The following is an 18,527-nucleotide window of genomic DNA, read 5'->3' on the forward strand; positions in this document are numbered from 1 at the left end:
ATTGTGTATATAAATGTATATTCTTTTACTCAGAAACCTTGAGTCAGTGTTTGTTTGAACCATAGCAATTGCTGTCCTTTGTGTAACTTCTGATACTGCTCATTTTACTTTTGAGATAAGTCTGGCTGCTCAGCCATCGTTACCACTTTACTGTGTAGTACAGGCTTGTACCAAAGGTGAATTTGTACTGTCACTTGTAGTGTTAATTGTGTGTGGTGTTCCCAAAGAGTACTGCATATGATTCTGCCTAACACTGGTGTACAGCGGTGAGGATAAAGTATAGTGATTACACTTGGAGTGCTGCTATTACCTTGGATCATCTAACAACAAGGCTAAAACACCACTAAAAGCAATTTTTAATCATGTCTGATATGGAAAGCTACAGCCAGGAGACCCTCCTTAGTTACACTGTTGATTATCTGAAAAATGTGTGTAGAGAAAGGAACCTCTCAGTTAAAGGCAAAAAGTCAGAATTAATTGAAAGGTTGTTAGAGAAACAAAGTCTGGAGAGGGGGTCTGAGATACCCAACCCTTCAGCAAATGTGGAAAATAATGAGGATGATAATGTGTCAGATATTATTCATGAGTTAGATGAGGCATATGTGTCTCACAATGTAGGCCTTACTGCTCCTCTACCTGTTCAACAACCTCAACCGTTGTCCACTGGAACCCCATCAGGTCCTACACTAAGTCCTGAATGCATTGTTTAGAAAAGATGAGGCTTGAATAGGAATTCAAACATATTAATGCTCAATCTGAACAAAAGCATCAAGAACTTAAGCTCAGAGAAATGGAGATGAACCATGCCTTAGGAATGAAAACGTTGTCTATTGAAAATGCTTCTCTCCCAGAGTCTTCTAGGTCTTCCAGTCCTAAGTATGAGGCTAGCCTTCATATTTTGTATTGGTTGGCAGTGTTTGAGTGCAACCATGGGATTCAAGACATTACAGGGAATCAGTTGCTTCCTTGGCACTTCTCTAGGCTATCCACTGTTGCATCTGATGTTATGATGGAGTTGGGGGAGGTGGATAGGATGGATTATGAGTGTGTGAAGCTAGCTTTAATTGCTAGATTTGGGAAGACCCCTTCCCAGTACCTTAAGAGGTTTAGGAACCTCAGAAAGCATGATGGTACCCATTGGGCTACCTGGGTATGTAAATGTTTGAAAAACTTAAATGGTTGGGTTAAGGGTTACAGAGTAAACACTTATGAAGGTTTGAGAAATCTTGTTATGTTGGAGTCAATATATGATGCCTGCTCTCCTGAGCTCAGACAGTACTTGGCGTATTCTAAGGAGATAGATCCAAAGAAGTTAGCTAAGGCTGCTGACTAGTGGGTTGCCAACAGGGCTACTCACAAGGATTCTGGGGCAACTCAGAAGAAGGATGAGGGAAAGCAGCCAAAGAAACATAACAAGGAGAATGTTAATACCTCCAATCCAAAAGAGGGTCACAAACAGCAACATAAGGGTAAACCACAAGGGAAACCGAATCAGGCTAATACACCATCTGGACACAAACCAGATGGAGGTCAGAACAAACCCCCATTCATCAAAACATTTGGGACATGTTATGTTTGTGGGTCAACTGACCATCTGAAAGGGGATCTCAGATGTAAGGGTAAACCTTCAGGGGTCCACACTTTCTCCTTAGCCTTCTCCCCAGAGGAAGAAGTACCTATGGCAAGTGGAAACTTTCACTTACTAGCTGATGAACCCATGAGAGTCTCAGCTAGTGTTTCTTTAGTGTCCTTGGGTTTGTGGGAACAACAGAATTTAGATGTCGATAATTCAATCCCAGAAAATACTAAAGAGTGTTATAAAGATAGTGTTCTTGTGAATGGTCCGTAGACCCGTGCCATTAGAGACACTGGAGCCAGCATAACTGTGGTTGATGAATCATTTTTCAAGGTAGAGGATGTTGTTAAGGCACTCAAACACCTAAACAAGTTAGCTGGAGGCCCTGTTAAATGCTTCCCCAGTTACCAGCTCTCATCCGGTGCAATTACATGACTGTCAAGATACCTTTTAGTGTGCAGAGTGACGTGCATGGGAGACTCCTATTGGGTAATGACTTGAACACTCTTGGAGTTGTGTCCAGTACTCCGAGCCTCCCAGTAAGAGGAGACAGGAGCTCACTAGGCCTGCAAGGGAGAGGACCCTGAGAGACTCTCCAGGGCAATTGATAGAGGAAACTATCACCCCCAGTCAACAGGAATTGCTCACTGCTATTTCAGGAAAGACAGAGGCTAAGGGGAAACCTAAGAACTCCAAGAGGAAAGCAGATAGCATCCCTGTGCTACCAGCAAGGACACCCCCAAGATTGTCCAAAGTGCACCAGTGACTCCTCCACCAGCTGAGGCTGAGTGTGAGGTAGAACACTGTGTGGTTGATCCAGTCTCTGAAGAGTCAGATCTGGAAGAAGACATTACTCTAGTTGGAGATTTGGATCCTGTTGACCATCCCGAACTGCAGTCTTTACTGGCAGAAGGTGGACCCAACAGGGCAGACTTCGGCAGAGGACAAAGAGAGTGTCCTACTCTTGAAGGTCTTCGCCTACAGGCAGCTTCTCAGCTCGATGGGCAAGAGCCTGGGAAGCACAGGTTGCACTGTGGCGTCTTCTACAGTGAACCGACTGAGTCTATCCCTGGGGACTGCAAGAAACTTGTAGTGCCCCTAGCAAACAGACTCCAGTTCCCACAGTTGGCCCATGAGATACCTTTGGCTGGTCACTTGAGTTTCAAAAAGACCAAGGAAAGGCTCTCTTTATACTTCCACTGGCCTAAAATGGGTTCAGAAGTTGACAAATTCTGTAGGAACTGTCACACTTGCCAAACCTCTGGCAAGACTGGAGCCAAGATAGTGGCACCCTTGGTGCCTCTCCCAGTAGTGGGAGTTCCTTTTGAGAGGGTAGGCATCCACATTGTCGGTCCCTTGACCTTCCCACATCTTCAGGAAACAAGTTTATCTTGGTTGTAGTAGACCATGCTACTAGATATCCTGAGGCAATACCTATGAGGACTGTTACGGCTCAGGTTATGGCTAAGGCTCTACTTGGTATATTTACAAGGATAGGGTTTTCTAAGGAAGTGATATCCGACAGGGGATCCAACTTTATGTCCCACTACATGCAAGCCATGTGGAAAAACTGTGTTGTCTCTTACAAGTTCTCTACAGCTTACCATCCACAAACGAATGGACTGGTAGCAAGGTTTAATCATACTATGAAGAGCATGATAGGTGCTTTAGAAGAGCCCCTTAAGAGAAAGTGGGACCTTCTACTGCCATGGTCTTCTCTTTGCTTATTCAGAAGTCCCTCAGGAGAGAGTGGGATACAGTCCCTTTGAACTTCTTTATGGTCATCCAGTCAGAGGTCCTTTGGCCCTGCTTAAGGAGGGGTTGGAGAGTGCTCCTTCCACCAAGCCAGTCAGAGTGACTGACTATGTGATAGATCTCCGGAGGAGAATGTCACGCATGATGGCAGAAGCTAGTGATAACTTGAAAGCAGGTCAGGTTCTGGTCAAACATTGGCATGACCAGAAGGCCAACATGGTTGAGTTTGCTCTACACCAGCTTGTTCCAGTTATGGTGCCAACAAGGCAGAGGGCCTTGCAGGACAAATGGATAGGACCTTTCAAGGTTGTGGGAAAACTTGGAGAGGTGTACTATCTGGTGGACTTGGGCAATACCAAGGAGGCTTTCAGAGTCTTTCACACCAACCGTTCGAAGGCATATGTCTCGAGACCAGAAGTGGGAGCTTTGCTGAAGAGGAGGAGAGTGAACCTCTACCTGACCTACTCAGAGGCCAACCTTTGGATGAGAAAATAGGAGGAGTCAATCTCTCTTCTCATCTGACATCTGAACAACAGGAGGAGTGCAAGTTTCTGTTAAATCAGTTTTCCTCCCCGTTTTCACTTTCACCAGGCTTGACCCTTTGGGGCCAGCATGAAATTCTTACTGGTGACTGTTTACCTGTGAAAAGCAGAGGGTACAGAATGTCAGAACATGTAAGAATCTACATAAAGGAAGAGGTCAACAAGATGCTTGATCTCGGGATTATAGAGCCATCTACAAGTCCATGGTCTAGTCCAGTTGTTCTAGTACCAAAGGCAGGATCCAAGGAGTTGAGATTCTGTGTGGACTGCAGAGCTCCAAATGCAGTCACTAAGATTGATTCCCATCCTTTACCAAGGACAGATGAACTGGTGGATAAATTGGTGCAGCTAAGTACCTCAGTACATTTGATCTGATGTCAGGTTATTGGCAAATAGCCCTGACAGACCATGCCAAGGATAAAACTGCATTTTCGACCCCAGCAGGCATCTACCAGTTTAGGGTTATGCCTTTTGGATTAAAAAATGCACCTGCTACATTCCAAAGGGTGGTCAATCAAGTTCTGAATGGGATGGAGGACTTCTGCATGGCATACTTGGATGGCATTGCAGTGTTCAGCCCTACTTGGAAAGAACATGTTGATCACTTAGGATATGTTTTGCAGGCTCTTGAGCAGGCCCATCTAACCATAAAGACAAGCAAATGTCAAATTGGTCAGAGCAAAGTGGTCTACCTTGGTCATGAGGTAGGAGGAGGTGAAATAAGGCCATTGCCTAGCAAAGTACAAGCTGTACAAAACTGGGCCACCCCCACTACTCAAACCCAAGTGAGAGCCTTCTTAGGTTTCACTGGGTACTACAGGAATTTCATTGAAAACTATGGGACCATAGCTTCTCCTCTCCTTTGAATGTAATCTCCTCTCCGAAATTCCCTAAAAAGGTTAGATAGAATGAGAAGTGCACTCAAGCCTTTGAAAACCTGAAGAATGCCCTTTGTCAAGCTCCAGTCCTAAGAGCTCCTGATTATCACCAACCCTTCATTGTGCAGACAGATGCATCCAATACAGGTATAGGTGCAGTCCTTAGTCAACTTGATGAGAAAGGTAGGGAACACCCCATTTGCTTCATCAGCAGGAAGCTGAAGGAACCAGAGACAAGGTGGGCAACCCTAGAGCGTGAATGTTTTGCCATTGTGTGGTCTCCGAAGATGTTTAGGCCATACTTGTATGGATCTACTTTTGTGATTCAGACAGACCACCAACCCTTGAGATGGTTAATGCAAATTAAAGGGGAAAACCCACAACTAATTAGATGGTCAATCTGCCTGCAAGGGTTTGATTTCACCATTGAGAACAGGTCAGGATGTCACCACCAAAATGCTGATGGTCTCTCTAGGATGTTTATAACCGACTAGAGTGAAGAGATTCACCCAGGAGTGGATTAAATCCTCCTGTCCCTTAGTCTGGGGGGGAGGATTAGGGAGAATTCTCCAGAATGGCTAATTTCCCTTACCTACTGAGTCCATCAGCAGCTTTGCTGGATTTCTATGATTTATTTTTTCACCTGGTAAGAGTGTGAGCCTTTTTTTCCCACTCTTACATGTGTTTTGCTGTGTGTTTTACATTATTGTGTTCATAGACTGTGGAGCCTCACCTACTCCATAGGCATCAACTTTTAACTGTTGGTTACACAGCACCTTTAGTGCAGTGACACAGGGTTGTCTTTTTCAGACTTCCCACTTTAAACTCCATTTTCTGGGACTGCCTACTGTCTCCCAGAACATGTAAAGTTGCCATTGACTTTATTAGTCTTTTTAAATCCACAGACCCAGTACAAACTATCTTTCATAGGTACTGGAAAGGGTTAATAGTTATCCCTTTTTGTCTGTTTCTCATTGAACATTATTTAGTTCCCCTTTCTTTAAGATTTGGCTGGTGGCAGTGGTATTTACTATTTTTTCCCTACTGTGGACTATGAAAATAGCCTTGGTACTGTTTTAGGCTAAGGTAGTAGCCTTGAACTTTAACCCGCTGGACACCTTTTAATTTTATTTGGTTCCGGCTTGGTTTATTCGCCATTTCTTTTTGTAAAGGTCTTTCTCGTGTTTTACTCTGCGTGCCAAACCAGGTGTGGTTCCTTTGTTCACCGTCCTTTGGCAGGCTTCTGCCCTGAAGCCCTCCTTAGGCGCCTGAGAGTCTAGGTAGACAGGATGTGAGGGAGGGGTTTTAGGCCCCCAGCACAGGGTCTCCTTGGAGACCCAAGTCACACTCTTGTTTGATTGGCTAGGTGACTGTGTTGCCAGGTTAGCCATTCTGCTGTGTGATTGACAGCCAGGCTGTGTGAATGGGGAATAACTGCATAAAAAGTAGGTCTCTGGGATTTGGAAGGCAGAGTCGCCACTGGATCGAGAGAGCCAACGTGACTGAAGGAAGATGACTGCTGCATCTACTGAACATCCCGTGAAACCCTGCTGCAGGTCCGAGTCGCCTCAATTTTGTTGACAGAGGAGATCCACAAGGAGTCTTCTTCCCTTGAGCCTGGTGGGACCAACCAGCTCACAAAGCCCCTGAAACTCCCTCTTCAGTCTGGTCAAATTTGCTGTGCCACCGTGAACCGGATAGCCAGCTTGAGAGAGACCCTTTGTGCTTTTAAGGAGCGCACATTTTATTTGTCACTTTGCTCTGCTGCTGGCTTCTTCCCTGGGCAGCGCAGGACCCTCCAGTCTTCCGCCTTCTTGTCAGTCTGACAGTCTCTTCAGGAACTGTGAGCCTGTAGAAACTGCTAGGAACTACCGCCGCAGCTACAGCATTCTTCATCAGGTAAGGTACTGTTCAAATCCGGTCGTTCGTTCCGTCCGACTGCAGTGAAAGTGTTTTAAATCTTTTGCCTCTCCGAAGGCTTGTCTTTCCCTACTCTTTTGAATAACTTTTCCTTCGACTAACTTTGTTTTGAACACTTGGCAAAGACTTAACCGCAAACTACATTAAACTGTTTGATCCCCTGCAAAGACTCTGAACCATTAACATTGGCCCAGGCCTATTGATTTGAGTCCTAGTTGTAGTAAGCCTTTTCTAGATAGCCCTGCTTACTTACTTGTTGGTGCTGCTTGATTTCGAATAACCTTGTCTTTCCCTTACTTTTTAAATTGCTGGAGTGCCATTTTGCTCTCACTTCATTTTGAGCTTAACTTGTCCAGAATTGATTGGGTGGTGTGTAGTGAATTAAGATTGTGATTTTCTGCTGCTTTTCTTTAGTGATCTATTTTACAAATGATTGTGTAAATAAATGTGTATCCTTTTACTCAGAAACCTTGAGTCAGTGTTTATTTGAACCATAGCAATTGCTGTCCTTTGTGTAACTTCTGATACTGCTCACTTTACTCTTGAGATAAATCTGGCTGCTCAGCCATCGCTACCACTTTACTGTGTAGTACAGGCTTTTACCAAAGGTGAATTTGTACTGTCACTTGTAGTCTTAATTGTGTGTGTGTTGCCAAAGAGTACTGCATATGATTCTGCCTAACACCAACCACTGGCGGCTTCAGCCTGGATGGGGTGACACGGGCACTGACATACATGCCAACATTCCGACACCGCTGGGAGGGAGATTTCCAAAGGGAAATCGGGAGACCAACATTTCCCCATAGGAATGCATTGGGGCTACAGCTATTTCAGGCCGGAGACAGTGAAAAATAGCCCGATTTTTCGATGAAAAATAGGGAGTCTCCCGCCTAAATTGGGAGGGTTGGCATGTATGCACTGATGCCACTAGGGACGGATGGTTGTGACTCCTCAACAACTGATGCAATGGCCTTGTTCGCTCCATTTTCTCTATATGGGAGTTACTGAACTGGCAATCGGATACCAGGGCTGGCCGTTTCTCGCAAGAATGGAATCGGTGTGAGAGGGCTCACAGGTTTTTGGACATGGGATTTTGTAAGACGGGTTTGGCAGAGCCACCCGGGAAAGGACTATGTGTTGGGGCAGGCATTCATAACACCTGAGTGGGGCTGGTGCCCTCCTGATAGGATGACTCTAATAATGTGACCATATGTTTCCAATAAAGTGTAATATGTTTCCAACTTTCAAAATGTTTCTGTCTCATATCATTGGGTGTAATAGGTGTATGAGATATTATGCTTTACTGTTACTATGTAGAGGGCCCTGGTAGGGGTTAGCCCCACTAAGCAGGTGCACCAGCCCATGCAGGGTACGCTAGAGGGCAGCTGACATAGCAGGCCGCCCCTCTGGCCACCCCCTCCATGGACTCGCCTCTTCTATGTGGGGCGTAGTGCCCGTTCCCTCGGGGTCAGGCCGGAAACAGCCGACCACTCGGGGGCATAAATAGCCTGGGCTGAGAGAGCAGGGTCTTTATTCCAGCCCAGGCAGCAGCAATCACCTTCCCACCCAAGCTGTAGAATAAGACATGGACAGGAAGGGAATAAACAGGGTTTTGGCCAGGAGGGCTGGGCAGAGTAGTGAATTTGTAAAGATTGTACTTGTTTTGAGGCAGGTCTATCACGTATTAACACTTTTTTCTTATAAGTGATGGTAGCAAAATGTTCTAACAGTTTTTTCTGTCACAGGCGGAGTTACAAGTCCCAGAGAAGGAGGCACGCTGTGGTCTGTTTCGTGAGCTACAACCACTGGCTGCTTCAGCCAGGATGGTGTGACACGGGCCCTGATACCTCTAGGGATGGTTGGGACTCCTCAACAACTGATGTAGTGGCCTTGTTTGCTCCATTTTCTCTAAATGGGAGTGACTGAACTGGCAGTCAGATACCAGGGCGGGCCGTTCTCGCAAGAACAGAATAAGTGTCAGGGGGCTCACAGGTTTTGGACATGGGAGTTTGTAAGACGGGATTGGCGGAGCCACCGGGAAAGGACTATGTGTTGGGCCAGGAATTCATAACACCTGAGCAGGGCTGGGTCCGCCAGATAGGATGACTTTAATAATGCGACCATATGTTTCCAATAAAGTGTAATATGTTTCCAACTTTCAAAAGGTTTCTGTCTCATATCATTGGGTGTAATCAGAGTATGAGATATTATGCTTTATTATTAATATGTAGGGGGCAATGGTAGGGGTTATTCCCGCTATGGTCCTGCTGCAAAAACCCAGAGACTCCATGCTCTTCCCATAGAAGAGCACGAAAACCCTGATTCTCCAGCCTAAACCCAGAGTTTAGGCAGCTATGTTGCTCTATATGCCAGTCCGAGCCTGGGAAATGGTAAACTTGAGAGCTCTAAATCATGCGATTAATAGAAGCTTGAGAGATCGATAACAACAGCTTGGATAGTTCGCAGGTTAATATTGTTGATGCAGGCATAGGCATAAAACACAGAAGTTATGAGTTCAGATGATAACATGGGGCTCAGCCTTTAGTTATTCAGAACACACACAAAAAAGATTCATCTTGTATTGCACATGAACCCATTGTAGGGTCCTTCCCGATTCCTGAAGTACCATGACTGGTGCAAAACATAAGGTAATTGCTTTATTGTAGCAGGTACAGGTAAGTAAATGTGACGAATCAACTTCCGGGGCTCCAGTGGTCGGTTTCTAAACCATCAATCAGCCCCACAACTCTAGTACACCAGAAGGGATGTCAACAGATTGGAAACACAAGCAAATTATAAACCCCCTTGTCCAATTTTGGTAGCGTGTATGGAACGGCAGGCTTATCTCTTCAAGGCCGTGGATCGTTGGTTAGGTGCAACACAGCAAAAATACAATTATTACCCAATGATAAAAGGGACTGTATTACAGGGTTGTATACAAATATTTACTTTATTATTATCACAACAGACAGTTCTAACACACTACAAAATACAACCCCCCCGGTATTTCAAGAACGATAGGGGATGTACTCTGCATACTGACAGGAGGGAAGTTGGTAAAGTAATTAATCGCAATAGTTCAAGAATACTTGGTTTCAGCACAAAGGGAGCAAGGGGTTGTAACATTTCAATAGGGGTCTTCGGAGAAGGACTAGGGGGGGAGAGAACCACAATGTTCCTTGTGCTTGTAGAAGTTCTTGGTGCTCGACAGTGTAGAGTCGATTTCAGGGCTCTTTGCAGCTTCTGCAACAAAGTTCAAGACAGGAGACAGCTGCAGGTATCAGGTGGCAGGCAGTTTGGCGAGCAAAACTGGACGGACAGCTGCAGGCTGGCCTGCATGGCGGCTCAGGGTCAGGAATCGTCTCAGTGCTGGTTGGCGGGTCTGAAGCACTGGTCGAGGCGTCTCAGACGACGTTAGCGACTGCAGCATGACAACAGTCAGTGGTGCAGCCGGTTGCAACTTGAGGGGCTCTACTGGCTCGAAAATGTCCTTTAAGACGTACGCTGGTTGATGCTTGTCGATGCATTCCTCCTAACTTCTTCACTGGGCTTGTATCGTCCTTTAAGGCAGATGGCCCAAAACTGAGGAGAGTGTTGCAGGCAATGGCCTTGTCCTTGGTTTGGTTCAGAGAATCTCTGTCACTTCCCACCTGGCAGCTTGCTTGCAGAGCCTAGCAGGGCACGCTGTGTGCTGACTGGATACTGGTTCTGGAGCTTCTGAAGGGTCCTCTGGATTCAGTATCTCCCTCAGTTCCATGGGAGATGTTTAGGGGAGGGATCTTGCTTCCCTCTTTGGAAATCCAGGCCTTCCTTCACTGGCAGAAGCTGAAAGGCATACTGTACCTTCAGCCAGGGTCCAAATGAGTTCTTCTTGTTACTCTTTCTAAGTCTTCAGATTATCTGCCAAAAGAGGGGCTCAAGCCTCTTTTAAAGCCAAACAGGACCCAGTGATTGCTGTAGGCAAAGCCTACCTTAATGAACCAATCCTGGGTCCCCACCAGCAATCTTCTATTATGCGTGAAGTCATTTATTTTTAAATTTGTTTATTGGCATTTAGAGATAACATAGGTAAAGTCAGGTATTCCTTTATGAAATAGTACCAAGCATGATTTAACTTACAGTCTATGTCGTCCGTCAACACATTTAACATTGACATATAACAGAGTTTAACAACAAAACAAATTCTCCATGTGTGTGAACTGGGTCTTAGTCTTGAGTAGTAATGTGGTCGGGTCTTGAGTATGAGGACCTTCAAGGGATCAGTTACCTTGCCCGGGTCTGAGCCTGTGTTCGTATTTAGTGTAAGGGCTCTAGGGTTCCAGGCACTGGCAGGCGAGCAGCAATTTCGATGAAAGAATAAAACACAGAATCAGCAGAGGGGCGTTCTTGCTGGTTTATCGTCCGAGGGGTGAAACATATCCCAGATTAATGTTTTCTAGGATTCATAGGCTCCCCCTGGAGTTGCATCCAGGCTCTGCATTGACCTAAACCATACCCTAGTCTCCAACTCAACCCAGGTCTCAAAATCCCTGTACCAGCGGGAGTATTGTGGTCCCCCCAGCTGACTTCCATGTTATGGCAACACACAGTTTAGCAAGGTTGCACGCCATGTCCATAAACTTAGTAACATGCTTGTGCTTACTATTCCTCGGCTATGCCCCCAGCAAACACTCTTTTGGATTCCAGGTGTATCTCGCAACCCCAGCCCTTCTACTTGCCTGCTCGATTCGGGTCCAGAAGCCCTGTGTTTTTGCGTAACTCCAAAATGTATGAATCAAATCAGCACAGTCACCACCACATCAGGGATGTGCCGGCTGTTTGCTCTATTAAATGTGGCCACTTTGCTAGGTGTCATGTAGGTGCAATGCAATACATTCAGTTGGATCAGTTTGAAGCAAGGGTTCCCAGACACTTCTTTGTGGTAACTGAGTATGCGTTCCCACTCCCTCTCCCCGATATGCTACCCAAGGTCTGCCTCCCAGTACGATTTCAACTTGGCGCTTTGACGGTTGGAGCTATTAGCCAAATTACCATACAATCTGGACACCAGGCGCCAGCCATCCCCCAGAGAATACATTAAAGCCAACAACAGAGTCTCTTCCGGTTCTTCAGGCCACCCATGCCATTTCCGTCTAGCCACCCCCGCTATTCTCAGGGATTCTGGTAAAAAATTCTGCTGGGCACACCGGACTGGGACAGGCTGCTGGGCACACCTGACTGGACAGGGTCGGCAATGGCTCTGGTTCACAGCTATCTGGCCACAGCACGACTGGACTGAATCTGCAATGGGTCTCTGGTCACAGCACAGCGCGGCCAGGATTGGGTTTAATCTGCTCTTGTTGGTTATGAAGATAATTATTTGGCAGGCAAGCAGTTACAGCACAGCCTGGCTGTTTCTTTTGTTTCCCCTTTAAGTTTGTTGGATGGGTTCTGGAAGTTAAGGCCCAGCTGAAAGTGGTTCAGATATGCAATGAGCCTTTCTGCTTGCAAAGTTTCTGGAGTCTGGATCAAGGAGTCTGGATGGATCTCCTTCAGGGTGTTTCACCAAGATCGGGATGGTGGATGGACCTGTCTGTCTTTTATAAATCCTCAGCTTTCTCTATTTATGCATTTGATAAAGGGGTGTGTATGCTGGATTATCCTAAGCCCCCCCTTAGTTGGCTATAGGTTAGAATCTTCCCTCTCCCTTTATTGGAGGACAAAACAGGGTGTCACCATGATGATGTGGTTTTATGAGTCAGAGAATCCTCCCCTTGGATTTTGAACATGAAATCTGCTCTTAGTATAACACAAATTTATACATTTGCAGACTTTATAACAATAACATATCTAGATCACATATTTTGTGGAGCAAGTGTTCTTCCAAGCCCCGTCTTTGTAGGATCTTGTATCGGCTTATGCCCTTTTGGGCCATAACACAATATCTAGTTTGTCCAAAAATGTGTACAACTGTGCGCATTGCATATGGGCATATGGGCATAAGTGTGTGAAGTTTCATACTTTGGACATAATTACATTTGCTATAAAACCACAATTTCTACAGTTACTTCTCAGAACATAGCACAGAGTTCTGGCTCCTCTTAAAATGTACAGCCAAAAATTAGGTTCAGAAGTCCGGGGTTTACATATTTCTTACAATTGTCCAAAGTAAATTATCAGTCTTTTTAGAAATATACTTTCTGTCCATTGTGAATCAACAAATATTGTCTATCCCCGCCTCCTTTTCCTGCTTGCAGCTCAGGAGCAATCTCCACCCCCTCCCTTCTGGCAGAGGCCCTTAACAATCCTTCCTGATTAGCATCTCCTTGCCTAAGAGGAAGTCCATTGTGCCCTTCCTAGAGCAGCCCAAGTGCTCCTACCCTCTCAATCAGCACACGAATGTGAGTTCCCGGTCTAGAGAGCAGAAGGGAGGTGCCTGGCTCTGTGGGGGAAGTTTGTTTGTGGTTTTGGCTTGGAGGTAGGCTTACTTTAAATGTCATTTTGTTAAATATTACTTTGTTTAAAATGAACTTGCAATTTTAAAACAAACATCTAGAACACTGATTCCAGACTCTAAACCATGAAGTTTAAATAGTTACAGCCTAGGTTACTCTTGATGACAGGTCACTTAGATTTTAGACATTAGATCTTAATGGTACAAGTTTACAGTTTTAATGCAGGCTTTTGAAACTGCATTCAGGCAGCCGCTGGTACTGCGCCCACATTTTGACAGATCCCACAGGCAGGCAAACTGGCTGTGGATGTTTTTGTGACAAATTCAGCTCTCCAGGATATTACACTTTCCAATGATTTCTTGAATTCAGTAAAATGTGACACCCAACAAGAAGATTGGATGTTTGTGGGTGTTTGGCACCAACATTCTGTATTTTCAGCAACCAAGAAAAGATTTAAAAGGCAAGATTTCGGATTTCTTTCAGCAAGCACTGCTTTTCATGCAGGCTCCATTTTCACTAGTTGGGCAGCCCAATGACATGTTTCAGAAGTGTTGTCTCCATTCCACCACTGACAATGTCATGATGCTTACCCCCGGAGCACCAGGCCAGGCCCAGCACCCCCGGAAGCAGGCATCATGCCCTCGGGTAAAAGCCCAGCGGCCCCTTATAGGGGCTCTCTGGACTCAGCCCTGGCGCCTTTGGCGCCAGGCTCATGTTGGACATCAGTCCTGGCGCCATAGGCGCCAGGCTCATAAAGGGAGGTGTTTTGTGCACTTACCTGATGCAGACCATGCTGCACGCTTCAGGCCTCCTTGAGACCTGAAAGGGACTATTTTTTCATAGGGACTATTTTTTCACTCAGGCGTGGCCAGGGAAGGATACATACCTAGTTGGGGAAGGATACATACCTGGGACTTCTTTGGAGGCTATTTAAGCCACGCCCAGACAGCAGCTCATGCTTCGCGTTGTTCTGCTTCCTGCAGCTTAACGCTCACCGTGTCTGCTCCTGCTCCTGGACTCCAGCCACGCCCGCCTCGAACCTGGAAGACCTGCAAGGAAGGAAGAGAAAAGAAAGGTGAAAACCAAGGACTATTTCAAACTTCTTACCTGCATCCGGAATTTTCTCGCCAGCATCCCTGAAGAAAGACTTCCATTTAAAAGCATTGCGTTGCTCGCTGCAGCGCCACGCTTCACTCACCTGTCCTCGAGACATCTCCCGGCTCCATCGCGGCTGTCAGCATCGGACGCCACATCTCTGCACCTAGGGGAGAGAGGAAGAAACAAAAGGTGAGCAGAAGGAACACAGAAGGAAAGCCTGATTAACAGCCATAATACTTACCGGCTTTTCTTCCACATTTCGGGTCGGCGCCGCCCCGTTGGCAGGTACCGTACCCCGGCCCCTATGGGGAAAGGACAAGAGACATTTCTGGGGAATGATAAGGACATTTAGAGGGATCGCCCTCATCACTACTCACCTCGGCAGTTTAACCCCTCGACGCATCGCCTTCATTCTGCACCTGAAATAAAGGACAGATCACAGGTTAGAAAGACAACATAAAGGGGGCCTCACTTGAACTTTGAACTTTCATACTTATGGCGCATCGCTCAGGAAAGTCAAGTGGATTTTGCCAGCGCCATTCTGAAAACCAGTGAAGTAACTGGACGAACGCGCGCCCCTGCACCAGAAGCAGGATGGAGACTTCATCCTTACAAACCATAAGGTGATCTTAAACCGGGGTTTGGAGGAAGTTAGAGAGGAACGAAGGGGGAAAGGGGGGAGCTAGCACACTATTCTGCAGACTGTTAATCCCCTTTCTCATCTGCAGAAGGATATTCCTACGGGCCAGGCAAGCACGATTTGGAGGTCCTGTCCAATCGGTGTTCCGGGTCCTGCGCATCACGCTAGAAGAGGCCACAGCAATCCAGACTAGACCAGCGCCCCGTGGGAACCAGGCGAGCGTTACAGAACGCAAAGCCTTCCTACAAATTCCCACCCAGGCGCTATGGAAACTTCCGAAACTGACCAGTTGGCCCAATTACTGGGGAATTACGGGCCGAAGTACACGCCGCTCTTCAAGAGGCTAGTGCCCTCAGGAGGGAAGTGATTGTAATAAAGGATAGAGCTGATGACCTGGCTAGACAGCTTTTGCAAGGTCAAGCTGGACAAACTCCTTTACCCGGTTCCGGGGGGAACCCCGTTCCTGTGGTTTCCAGTAACCCGGTGCAGATTAATCTACCTGGAAACATGCCGCTGGCCCCACCTGAACGCTTTGCTGGGGACCCCAAACGATTCGCCGTATTCATGAATCAGTGTCATTTGCACTTCCTATGCAGACCTGGGGCCTTCCCTAATGATCAGACCAAGGTAGCCTTTGTGTTGTCATATCTCAGCGGCTGTGCTGCCGATTGGTCAGTCCCACTGGTAACTCAAGATGACCCGATTCTTCATGATTTTCAAGGATTTCAAACAAGCATGGAAAGGTTATTTGCTCGACACTCCCAGGGACAGGCTCTGGATGACGAACTTCTATCTCTGCGACAGGGAAATCAAGACCTTCTATCCTACATTGCAACCTTCAATAGATTAATTGTGGAAACTGGTTGGCCAGAGGATAAAAGAATCATGTTATTCAATCGAGGTCTACGCAGAGAACTTAAAGATGTCCTGGCACAAGTTGTAAATCCGCCCCAAGAATGCACTGAATATATAGACTTAGTGGTCCAATTGGATCACAGGCTGCAAAACAGAAAAGCAGATCGGTCCAAGTTTGAAATCCGGGTGTTGGCCAAGACCCACGCTAACCCCAAGGGGGCTGATGGCTCAGAGCCTATGCAAATCAGAGGGGTTAAAGGACCCCTAACTCAAAAAGAACGGGAAAGAAGACGACAGATGCAATTATGCCTTTATTGTGGGTCCTCTGGACACTTTCTACGAGATTGCCCGGTTAAGCCGCCCAAGAAGGTGTAGGAGCCTATGATAAAATCCATGGAAACTATGTATCGGGAAACGACCACGCCCGGCAAGCGTAGGGGTCCGCTTGCCGAGCTTGAAAACTAACTCTCAGACCTCGCATTTCATTGTGCCAATGGTCCTCGTAGATCCGGAACAGCCTAAACGGTTGCATGCTATAAAGGCATACATAGATAGCGGGGCTATAGGAAACTATGTGGATCGAGAATTGGTCTCTAGGATAAACCTCCCTCTGCGTCCTAAAACCAACAAAGATGTCATCACCACAGTAGATGGAACCGAAATTGCCTCTGGACCGGTAACACATTCCACAGCTGAGGTGACACTTGTAGGTCCGGATGGCCATCGGGAGGCAGTTGTGTTTGATGTAATAAAGGCTCCACAGTTTCATCTTATTCTCTGAATCCCTTGGTTAGAGATACATAATCCTTGAATTGATTGGCGAGCGAAGAGAATAACCTTCCCGGATTGTGCACAAACCTGCTACCCAGAAAATCCAAAGATTAATCTAGCATCAGTAACCTCTGTCCCCGTGCAACTACCTCCAGAGTACCAAGACTTTCAGGACGTCTTCCAAAAGGAACAGGCGAACACGTTACCTCCCCACAGATCGTACGATTGCCAAATCGATCTGGTGCCCGGTGCACAACCCCCTTGTAGCAGGATTTACGCCCTTACTGAACCAGAGAATCTGCATTTGAGACAATATTTAGATCAATACCTCGCCAATGGTTTCATTCGCCCGTCAAAGTCCCCGGCATCCTCAGCTTTGTTCTTCGTGCCTAAAAAAGAAGGCGACCTTAGAACTTGTATCGATTACCGCGCATTGAACCAGATAACTGTTAAAAATCATTACCCTCTGCCTCTGATCCCTGAACTCCTTGACCAGGTGAAGGACGCTTGCGTATACACCAAGTTAGATCTCCCGGGGGCTTATCATCTGTTACGAGTAAAAGAAGGCGACGAATGGAAAACGGCCTTCCGTACAAAATATGGACTATTCGAATACCAGGTGATGCCTTTCGGGTTGTGCAACGCGCCTGCAGCCTTCCAATTCTTCATGAACGATGTCCTTCGGGAACTCATCGATGTCTGTGTTGTCGTGTATATTGATGACATTCTTGTGTACTCCTCTTCGGAATCTGATCACAGAAAGCATACCAGGGCCGTCCTAGAGAAACTGCGCCAGCACAAACTGTTTGCCAAGCTGGAAAAATGTGTTTTCCATACCACCGAGGTTGAGTTTCTTGGATTCATCCTGACACCTAAAGGGATCCGAATGGATTCACGGAAAGTGGATGCCATCCTCAAATGGCCATCACCTAGTTCGGTGAAAGGTGTCCAAAGCATGCTTGGTTTTGCCAACCTTTATCGCAGGTTTATCCCGGAGTTTTCACGTGTGGTGGAACCCATCACTGCACTCTTGCGAAAAAATAAACGTTTTGAATGGACTGAGGAAGTCGAACAGGCCTTTCAGGAGTTGAAAGCTAAGTTCACGTCCGCACCTATTTTTAAACACCCGCGTCCCGATCTCCCATATACAGTCGAAACCGACGCGTCCAGCTTAGCCATGGGAGCTGTCCTGTCTCAGAGAGACCCTGAAACCAACCAACTGCACCCCGTAGCATTTTGGTCCAGAAAGTTCTCGCCGCCGGAGATAAATTATGAGATCACCGATAAGGAACTATTAGCCATTAAGTCCGCCTTTAAGGCTTGGCAGCATTCTCTCCTCGGCGCCAGGCATACCATCACTGTGATCACTGATCACGGAAATTTACAATATTTAAAAACTGCATGGCTCAATCATCTCGACAGCTCCGATGGGCTTTGTTCTTTGCTGAGTTCGATTTTGTAATCACCTACCGCCCCGGCTATAAGAATGGTAAGGCGGATGCTCTATCCCGAATTGGAATGGAAGAAATGGACACAAACTCAGAACCTGTGCCGATAATTCCCGAACAAAGAATTTTGGGGATAACCACTTTACAAACCCTTGAAGACATTCAAGCACGAGTGAAACAATTCCTGGACTCTTCAGCCTTGCAGGATTGGATCAAAAGGGGGTCTAACTTTTCAGTCAAGGATGGCTTACCTTACTTCCAAGGACGCTTATTTTTGCCAGAAAAGGAATTGCAAGAACTGGTTATTTCCCATCATCATGATACCCTGATGGAAGGACATCCTGGCATTGCCAAAACAGAGGAAAAGGTTAAACGACAATTCTGGTGGCCTTCCTGGCGAAAAGATATTAAATCTTTCATGATGTCCTGTGGAGTTTGTGCCCAAAACAAAGGTCAAAAGACAAGACCCGCCGGTCTTCTTCAGCCCTTAGACATTCCACCAGCACCTTGGCACACCCTGTCACTAGATTTTATCACGGACCTGCCCTCTTGTAATGGTTACAATACTATTCTGGTCGTGGTGGATTTATTTTCCAAAATGGCCCACTTT

This window comes from Ambystoma mexicanum, chromosome 3p (genome assembly GCF_040938575.1).
Source record: "Ambystoma mexicanum isolate Mex_15411 chromosome 3p, UKY_AmexF1_1, whole genome shotgun sequence".
Lineage (NCBI taxonomy): Eukaryota > Metazoa > Chordata > Amphibia > Caudata > Ambystomatidae > Ambystoma > Ambystoma mexicanum.